This window comes from Grammomys surdaster, unplaced genomic scaffold (assembly GCF_004785775.1).
Source record: "Grammomys surdaster isolate TR1022 unplaced genomic scaffold, NIH_TR_1.0 185, whole genome shotgun sequence".
Lineage (NCBI taxonomy): Eukaryota > Metazoa > Chordata > Mammalia > Rodentia > Muridae > Grammomys > Grammomys surdaster.
Window position 1 is genome coordinate 7,789,142 of NW_021604630.1, and position 9,137 is coordinate 7,798,278.

General features: G+C 41.2%; 1 pseudogene; it reads right to left on the bottom strand.

Annotated features, from left to right (window-relative positions):
- Positions 1–4,119: 4,119 nt before the first annotated feature.
- LOC114621972 lies at positions 4,120–5,437 on the bottom strand (annotated as a pseudogene).
- Between the last annotated feature and the right edge of the window lie 3,700 nt (positions 5,438–9,137).

Genomic DNA, 9,137 nt, shown 5'->3' on the forward strand with positions numbered 1-9,137 from the left:
ACTGGCTGGCATTGCTCACAACTGCAAGCCTCACATCTGTTCTCTGGTTATATTCCATCCTCTGCCAAGAGTTGTTTTACACACAGAAGCAGCGGCTCATGTTCAAACTCAGATTATTACATGACTGCTTTGTGTATATTCCTTCCAATGGTACTCACAAGGAAATCCAGTCTACACCTTGCCCTGCCTGGCCTCTAATCCCATCTCCAATCCCTGCCAGACATGTGCTTCTTGCCACAGGACCTTGGTCTCGTCTAAAAGCCTCTAATTCCGATTGACACCTTTGCCTGACTGACTCCATCTTCAGAGATCATATTAAGCAGGACTTTTCAGAAGCCATTTTGCCAACAACTGCCCACTGTAGTTGTCCACTCAGCTGGTATTTACTAAGCAGCCATTCTGTACCAAGTACTGTTACCAGGAACAGTATAAAAAACCATCATATGAGGTGGCAGTGGCCTTTGTCACCATAGAGCTTTCATATAGAGAGGGAGCAATAAATAAATAAATAAATAAATAAAAACAAAAACAAAACAAAAAACAAAGCCGCTAATATGTACAAGCATGTATGTACTTCTAAGCATGTGTGTGTTTCAAGAAAATGAAAGGGAGAGAAAAGGGAGGGAACAGAATGTGGGGCAGTGGGCTGTGAGAGGCAGCTAGGTATCTGGTCAAGTGCAGGCCTCGAACTCTGGTGACCCTAAAGGGATGGTAGGAGTTCTACCTTACGCCCAGGTCTTGGTTCCTTTCACTTAGCATCAGCCATCCACAGCCCCTCCCAAAGAAAGGTTTGTGGCTTTCAGTCACATAGCATAGGTAGAGGGCATGACTACAGGCCACCGAGCCTCATGAGATCTCCATATTAATGACATACCTAAAGGCCAGAGGGTGTAGCCAATTAAGCATTCCTTCCCAGACCCTCCTTCTACTTGCAAAAGGTATTTAACCTCAGGTACAGCTTCATCCACTTTCCGCCATGACGATAAGCCTTTTAAAACCATGGTCTACCTCTCATACTTGGGGCCCACCTGCGGAGAACCGCGGAGAAGGTCTTCAACTACTGAGCCACCAACTAATCTCCTGTGGAGAACTTCTCTTCGTTCTAGCCATGGAGTCCTGCCAACTCAAGCAAGCTAGCTGAGCCAGCCATGACTCAGCCAAGTGAGTTGCCATGACCAAGAGTCTCACTACCCCCCAGGCCACCGCTGGAGCTTCTCCCCTCACCCCTTTCGGTTGCAGGCCAGTATAGCCCATATGCCCCCAGCCCTGTCTCAGTCCTTCTGTGGCCTCTCAGCTGTGCTTGGGAGCCCAAGGACTGAGACCAGCCGGTTTCCAGCTAGCCACCTCGGCCAGAGACCTCCAACCCAAGAGCTCCAGCCCATGCGGGACTTCAGACTGGGATCTCCCACACCCGGAGTGGAGCTCCATGGCTTCTGATAGCCTGCTTCTGTCCGTTGCTGTGTGGAGTAAACTCAGTTAAATTCCTGCGCTTCTGCCCTCCTGAGCCGCGGCTCTAGCTGCCTGGGGCGACAGACTCTCAGGATCCACAACTCAACCCAACAGGACCCACACCCGTGCATAAGCTACAGCCCCACAATAGAACAGTAATCAGAAAGATTTCTTCAAGACTACTGTGTTTGAGCAAAGTTTGAAAGAGATCACCAGTCTCATGCCATTATGGAGTATGCAATTTGGCTTCATGTGTTTCCTCCCAGTTAAGTAGTGCAGACCTGGAGGGCTGTTGTCTAAACGTTCACCTATCTCTTGATGGAGACCAAGATGGAGAAAGGGAACTTCAAGTCTGGGGTTGGAGGAGACTGTCTTTCTCAACAGTGCTACTTTTCAGTGAAGGACCCAGGTCTCTAGGAAATCTGTGTCTGTCTTCACATTGGAAGAGAGATTGGAGTTAGGGGCAGGTTTGAGGCAGGGCTGATTGGCTTGGTAAATGACTCACTGTCTGTCCACTTATGCACTCCACTAACATGCTTGCCAGGGTCCTAGAACATTAGAAAATCTAAAGACTAACTTTTTCTCTGTTTCCTTGTTTGTCTTGGATGAGAAGGAGAAACTTTGTGCAGAACAGCAATAGCTCACCTCATATGAGATCCATCTTAGGAGAAAAATGGAGGTGTGAAATAAACTTCAAGGTTTGGAAGGCCACAGATAGCATGAGTCACTGTCCATCTCAGATTGTTACTTGAGACCCATGGCTCCTGAGTGCCATTGGCAGCTCTTAATGGAGTGAGTTGAGATGCAGTATAGATGCCATGAAAACAAATTTCCCCAATAGGAGACTTAGAGCTGTTTTTGTTGTTTGTTTTTACTGGTGCATACTGCTGGTATATTTTAACAGGGTTCAGTGTGATGTGTCCTTACGCTCATAGAGTGTCTTGTTCAAATACCAAATCCTTGTTTCAATTCAAGGTCCCCCATCTCTCTTCTCAGTTGCTCTTAGTTCCAAGTCATTATAAAGCAGTGGTTGGTCCTTAACCTTCCTAATGCTGTGATACTTTGATACAGTTCTTCATGTTGAAGTGACCTTCAACCATAAAATTGTTTGGTTGTTATTTCACAGCTGTAACTTTTCTATTATTATGAATTGTAATGTAAATATCTGATATGTAGCGTAACTAATATAGGATCCCTGCGAAAGATTGAGAACCATTCCTCTAAAGTTTATATTTTTGTTTATTTTTACCATGAGAAAGAACATATATTACTTGATTTGCGGGGGGAGGTCTGTATCTATTAACTTAATATAGTATTCTCTAGTTCAATCTACATCAATCAGCAAAATAACAGGATTTTGTTCTTCTCTGTGGTCCAATAATGCTTCATGTGTACATACATACCCCAAACATATATACATGCATCTCATATACAAATATATATATATATGTATTCAACTGTGAATGGCCACTTAGACTGCTTATATGTTAACTATCATAAATGTTGCAACAAAGATGATCAGTGATGATTTCCTGTGAATATATATGCAGGGATAGCATAGCCCTATCAAGTGGTAGACCAGCTTGGAAGTTTGGGGAAATTCTCACAGTGTCCTATGGGTTCACAATGGCTGTAAAACTCACATTCACAGAGCTCTATTTTCTCCCCATCGTGAACAGGCTTTGCTGCTTTTGTTGAGATTTAATAGACAAAATCCAACCAAGATTGTATTTCACTGTTGTATGATTTGTATTTCCTTGATGGCTATTACTTTAAAGAATTTTCTTATATGTTTGTCAACTATTTGTATTTTTTTTATTGGATGTTTTATTTACATTTCCTATGTTGGCACACAGAATATATCCAGAGAATTCTCTTGCTTTCAATTTGGTGAACTATTTGAGAGAAGTTGGAATTCTTTTTAAATATGCTACAGTTCTGCAGTGATGCAATCAGCCCTAGCCTTTTCTTTAGTTGGAAACTTTTCTCATTCAATTTCCTGGCTTGTTATTGGTCTACCTAGATTTTCATATTCTTAGAGTTTAATTTTTACAAAGTATTAGGTTGGACCATACTTCCATTTCTTGTTTTCTAATTTGTTGACACATTCTTTTTTTGTAACTCTAATGATCCTTTGTATTTTAGAGGCACTGGTTATGATTTTGTCCCTTTAACCACAAACTTCATTCTTTGAGTTAGGTTGGTTCCTGTTTTTCTCAGTCCTTGTGATTCATTTTAAGGAAGAAGTCAAGTAAACAACTTATTTGTTTAAATGTATGGACTCCTTGCCTTTGATACAGCTTTTGCTTTATCTACTTATTCCATATTTTTTTTAATTTTAAAACTTTATTTCTGCAAAGTCAACCAAGAAGTATTGGAAGAAAAAAGTGTAAAAATTATCCTAGCATATTTGGGAACTTGAGCAAGCACTTAAAAGTTTGAGAAAATGACAGTTGATTCAAAGGCAATACCCAGCAATGTGTGTATTAAAACAATGATGTCCATTCTTAAGTAACATTTCTTTTTTTTCCCTAATAGCTACAATATGATACAGTACAAATCAGCTCACCTGAAAATGCTAGAATCAGAGGATAAAGAATGCCAGAAGCCATCCTACTTACATTTCCTACTATGCAATGTCTTTATGGCACTTGACAAATCAAACATCCACGTAGCAATACATTCAATAGAAACAACTCATACTTTGGGTTTAAGATCCTTGCCCCTCCAGTTCCGATGTCGTGACATGTGACTCTTCATCATTGTAACTATTTTCAGCCATCTGCCATACCTGCATGATGTTGTCTTTAGACACAGAGCAAATGACCCAAGGTTCACTGGAGTTCCAACTGAAGTCAGAAATCTTGGCAGTGTGTTCTCCATGAATGAACAGGAGCTCTGGAGGCCCATCTTCTGCCTCTTCTGCTGATTGTTCCTCTCCAGTTTTACTTAAATCTCACACATTCAGGCAGCCATCAGTACCAGTTGAAGTCAGACTAGTTTCATTATGTGGAGACCAGTGGACTTGGAAAATTTCATCCTTACGTGATCCGAAGGTGTGGAGGTTTAGTTTCGGATTATGCAGGTCCCATAAAGCTACAGTCTTATCTGCAGAGCCGATTGCCAGACTGAACTCGCTGTAGGGATTGAATGAGAGGCAGTTGACCTCAGCGGTATGTGAATGTACCAAATGGCTTGGCTTAGATGTAGTATTGAATCTGGTGTCCCATATCATAAGTTTCTGATCATTAGCAACAGATCCAAACAAGGACTCATGCAGCAGATGCCAGGCCGCGTCCTCTACAACAGCTGAGTGGCCAGTAACGATTGCTTTAGCATCCACCGTTTTGCCTTCCTTTGGTCCACCATTTATATCCTACAGGCAGACAGTATGGTCACCAGATGCACTCAGGAGATGTTTACTAAAAGTAGAATTCCAGAAAAGACCATAGCCTTCCTTTTGGTGACCTCTTAATCTAAGATCGGGATTATGTTCTCCACTTGGATCTGGCTTTGCAGAGTGTTTTGTGTAGTCAAAAGGCAAAACATCAGAAGATAGTGTTTTTTGTGGCAATGATGTGAGGATTCTGTGGCATCTAACAAGTATGATTTACTTCTCCTTCATGATTAATTTTAATTTCACATTCATTTTTTTTTCCTGTTACAAAACCAGAGCCACCAAATTCTCCCTTGTCGCTGTCACAATGGGAGGCATCTAACTGTCCATCATCGTAGGGAACGTGAACTTGAGCATCCACCAGATGATTCTGTTCATCAGATGTATGAGTGCCCAGCACCAGCCAATGAAGGGCATGATCCTGTCCTTCTGGTTTAGTCACTTCAGGAAGTCACTGACAGTAAGACTGGGCCACTGAAGAGCATGGGTCATAACCAGGTCATCCAGAAACGGCGTATTCTTCTTCCAGATTTTATATTCTTCGTTGATTACATGCTCCTCCGTATCTTCAAACTTCTCTTTACTCGCCATCTTGCGTTGGGTCGTTAGCCCACATTTGCCGTTGCAGACTTCTCTGGCTAGTCAATAGGAGCCCGATGGCAGGCGCTCCTGCCTTTCCCAGGCATGTCATGCACTCCTAGCTCAGAAAGCTGAGCTGGTTCTGACTGTCTGGGTGCTCCCCAGATGCCACGGTCTTCTCTTCTGCCTTCTCCTTGCTTGGGGTAGCAAGGTCTGAGACGCTCTCCTCTGTCTCCCTACTTATTCCATTTTTAAGATCAGATAAAGTGTCCCTTCTGAATTCCTCCTCTATTTCCTCCTCTATGATGTTTTCAAAGGTACTTGTAAAATTTCTTTTGATTTTTAACTTTGTTTTTAATCACATTGTGACCAGAAAATACTTTTTAAAGATTTTTTTGAATTTTTTTTTGTTTTGTTTTGTTTTTTCGAGACAGGGTTTCTCTGTATAGTCCTGGCTGTCCTGGAACTCACTCTGTAGACCAGGCTGGCCTCAAACTCAGAAATCCGCCTGCCTCTGCCTCCCAAGTACTGGGATTAAAGGCGTGTGCCACCACTGCCCGGCTTGAAATGATTTTTAAATACTTACTTTTAATTTTTTCTTTGAAAAATTCATATTCTTACCATACAATGTACCTTAATTATATCCTCCTTCAGAAACCTATAACACACTTCCTGCTCAATTTAATTATATTAAGACTCAACCACCCCTACACACACACACATATAATATATAATGTATAATGTAACATATAATAGATAATATATATATACTATATACATGTTTAATATATATATATGTATATTTATATATATATTTATATATGTATATATATTAAACAACTGAGTACATTTACTGCCACAATGGTGTGGGATCATCTACTGAGCCAACTTTAATTGCCTAGTGGCCACACCTCTCACAAAGAGAACCACTCTCCTTCCTTAGAACACATCAACTACTAATAGCTCCTAAGTGAGTGATCTGACCACGTAGTACTTTCCCCTTCCATCCTGAATCTTTTTGCTTCATCTTAAACAAGGTTTCCTGCAGATAACTATAGCTGCAGTGAGTTCACATGAGCAACAGTCAAGACAACACTTCTTACCACTCCTCCCACCATCCAGCTCTTAAATTCCCACCTCCTTTTCTGCAAATGTCCTGGAGCCCTGATGGGGTAGGTGTATAAAGATATGCCATCTTCAGTTGAGCCGCCGCTGTTGCTAATTTTCAGCCCTTTAAATAGTTAACGTGTCTCTGCAGTAACTACCACACAATAGAAGAAGAAGCTTTCCCGAACAAGGTTGAGGGCAGCATAACTCTATTTTAGAAGGCAGCTAGACATCATGCTCATTTTAGCAAAGCAACAACAGTAGTTGCCTTAGGGATATAGCCATGGGGCTTGACCTTGTTTACAAAACCAGGCATCAATTCCTTCCTGTGGAGCAGGCTTCAAATCCAATTAAGAGGTTGGTTACAGAGGATACAGCTTGCCCTACAGGTTGGTGTTGTAGCATGCAGGGCTCAGTACAAAATAAGATTAAATATGTCCCCACCCAGCAGGGAGTTTCTTGTCAATTTAAGCTTAATTTCTTTATGTACTACAACCAAAGTGAGTGTTTTCTTCAGCAATACAGCCTTACCATGTAGTTTTGGAGGGGGCATCCTAGCCCAGTGACAATAGCCTGCCTTGCTTTGGATACCTCTGTGAACACCCCTCCCCCACTCAATAACTTTTGTGAAGATTTTTCTGTACCTACACAGGGATTACAACACCTCATATCTTCTGGGAGTAACATTGTTTACTCATGTGGGGAACCTTCATTCAACCTCTTGTTTTAAACAGCTATCTTATGAACTAGTGAGTTTTTATAAGGCTTCTTCATACATCTTAATGTTGTAGAATTTAAGACTTCTTTGTGAATTAACCTATGCTTCATCCTACAAAAAGTTCAATGTGTATTCCATAGCGATTGGATAGACTTAATTTGTATTTGTAAAACATTCTATATAATTTAGTGTATAATTTAATGCTGATTTTCTTTGATGTTTACTTAATCTAAACATCCACCCATTGATAAAAATGAAGTGGTGAGTTTCATTGCTATGAATGCATAACGGCCCATCTCTCTGTCTGTAGCCTCATAGCTGTTTGTTGCATAAAATAATATGCTTTGGAATGAGGTAAGAATACATATTTTCTTGATCGTTAGTTTGTGATCCCACTTGTCTGGTCTTCTTGTCTTAACCTCTAATACACTAGATGTAAGTTAGACAGTCCTGATCCTTTTAAATTACAGGACACCAACTTCACATCCTTTGACATTGTCCATGGGATGGTATCGTTATTGGTGAGTTCCCATAACAAGAATATTTGTTTATTTTAATTGTTGTTATCGATGATAAAGCCCAACTCCTGTCCCTTTGTTAATTTTCTTTAGCTGTTTTGAATACTGAATTATTCTCTTCTCTAGCTATCCTTCTCGATTTGATGGTTTTCTGTACTGTTAACGCTGATTCTTTTGTTTCTCATCTGTGTGTATCTTTTCCACATATGATTTATATTGTTACACAAGTTTATGACAGTAGTTAGTTTCTTTTAATTAGGGATGTATGCCTCTTTTAAGCATCTGCAGGGCTGGAATGGTGTTCTGCAGGCCTTACTTCCATGTGGGCATAACATAGTTTCCCTCGAGTTTATTTAATGATGATTAATGGCAGGAAGCATGGTACATACCATGATGGATTTTAGAGACGCTTTCTTTCTTTGGGTTCATGTAATATTACGTGTAGGCAGTCTTGGTGTAGACAGCAATTTTGGCAGAGTGATCGCTGTGTGGCTATTCCTACAATAGGAGTGGTGCTCTCTATTATATGATGGAGGTTTCTTTAGGCATCATTCTTGCTGGCTGTACCACTGCAAAGGGCCTTGGGCACACAGCCACACCATTGGTGATTGATTTGAAATTTCTATCTTTTTCCCAGGTAAAGATGTGGGTCCTGATGCAGGACAATCCTGTCCTACCAGGGTAGCCGATTCAGACTTGGTACAGAGCTGAAGTAGCAGTGGTAGACATGTATTTGTATGCAAGTTGGAATAGTTGTGGCCAACACCAACTAGGCAAAGTTTTTCTTAGCTCTATGTGCACCTAGAACATAATGACACCTAGAACTGTGGTTTTCCTTACCTAGACCTCTGCTTCTGCTGTAGATGAAGGCAACAGCTAAAGGCAGTTGTTTCATGACCCTGTAATATGATCTTATGCCTCTATTCAGAGCAAGAATGGGTGTTTTTCTCTCTGCCCTGTCAGTTATTGTGGCAGAAATTGCCTGCCCAATGTATTTGCAGCGGGAGCCCTGTCATTGGAAATGGAAGAGGGAGGTGAAGCTTGGAGTTTGGAGGAGAAGGGGATGGGGGGGGGGGCCAAGATGGCAGCGGACATATACCCAAGTGTCTCTAGCAGTCTCAAGCAGTTATTCATATCAAAAGGTTAGATAATTGAGACAACAATTCTAATTGTGTGGGCAACTTGTGTATTAAGTATTTGCTTATATAAAAATTTATTTGGTTAATCTGAAGCTTTAGAGTTTTACTTTACTGGGTTACTGGGAAGTGGGTCCGCCGTGGTTATGGCTGTGAAAGAACTAGCAGTTGCAGGGATCAGCGAACCAGAGCTGGAAACACAGCGACCAGTCCCTACAGGAGCAAGCTAGAGA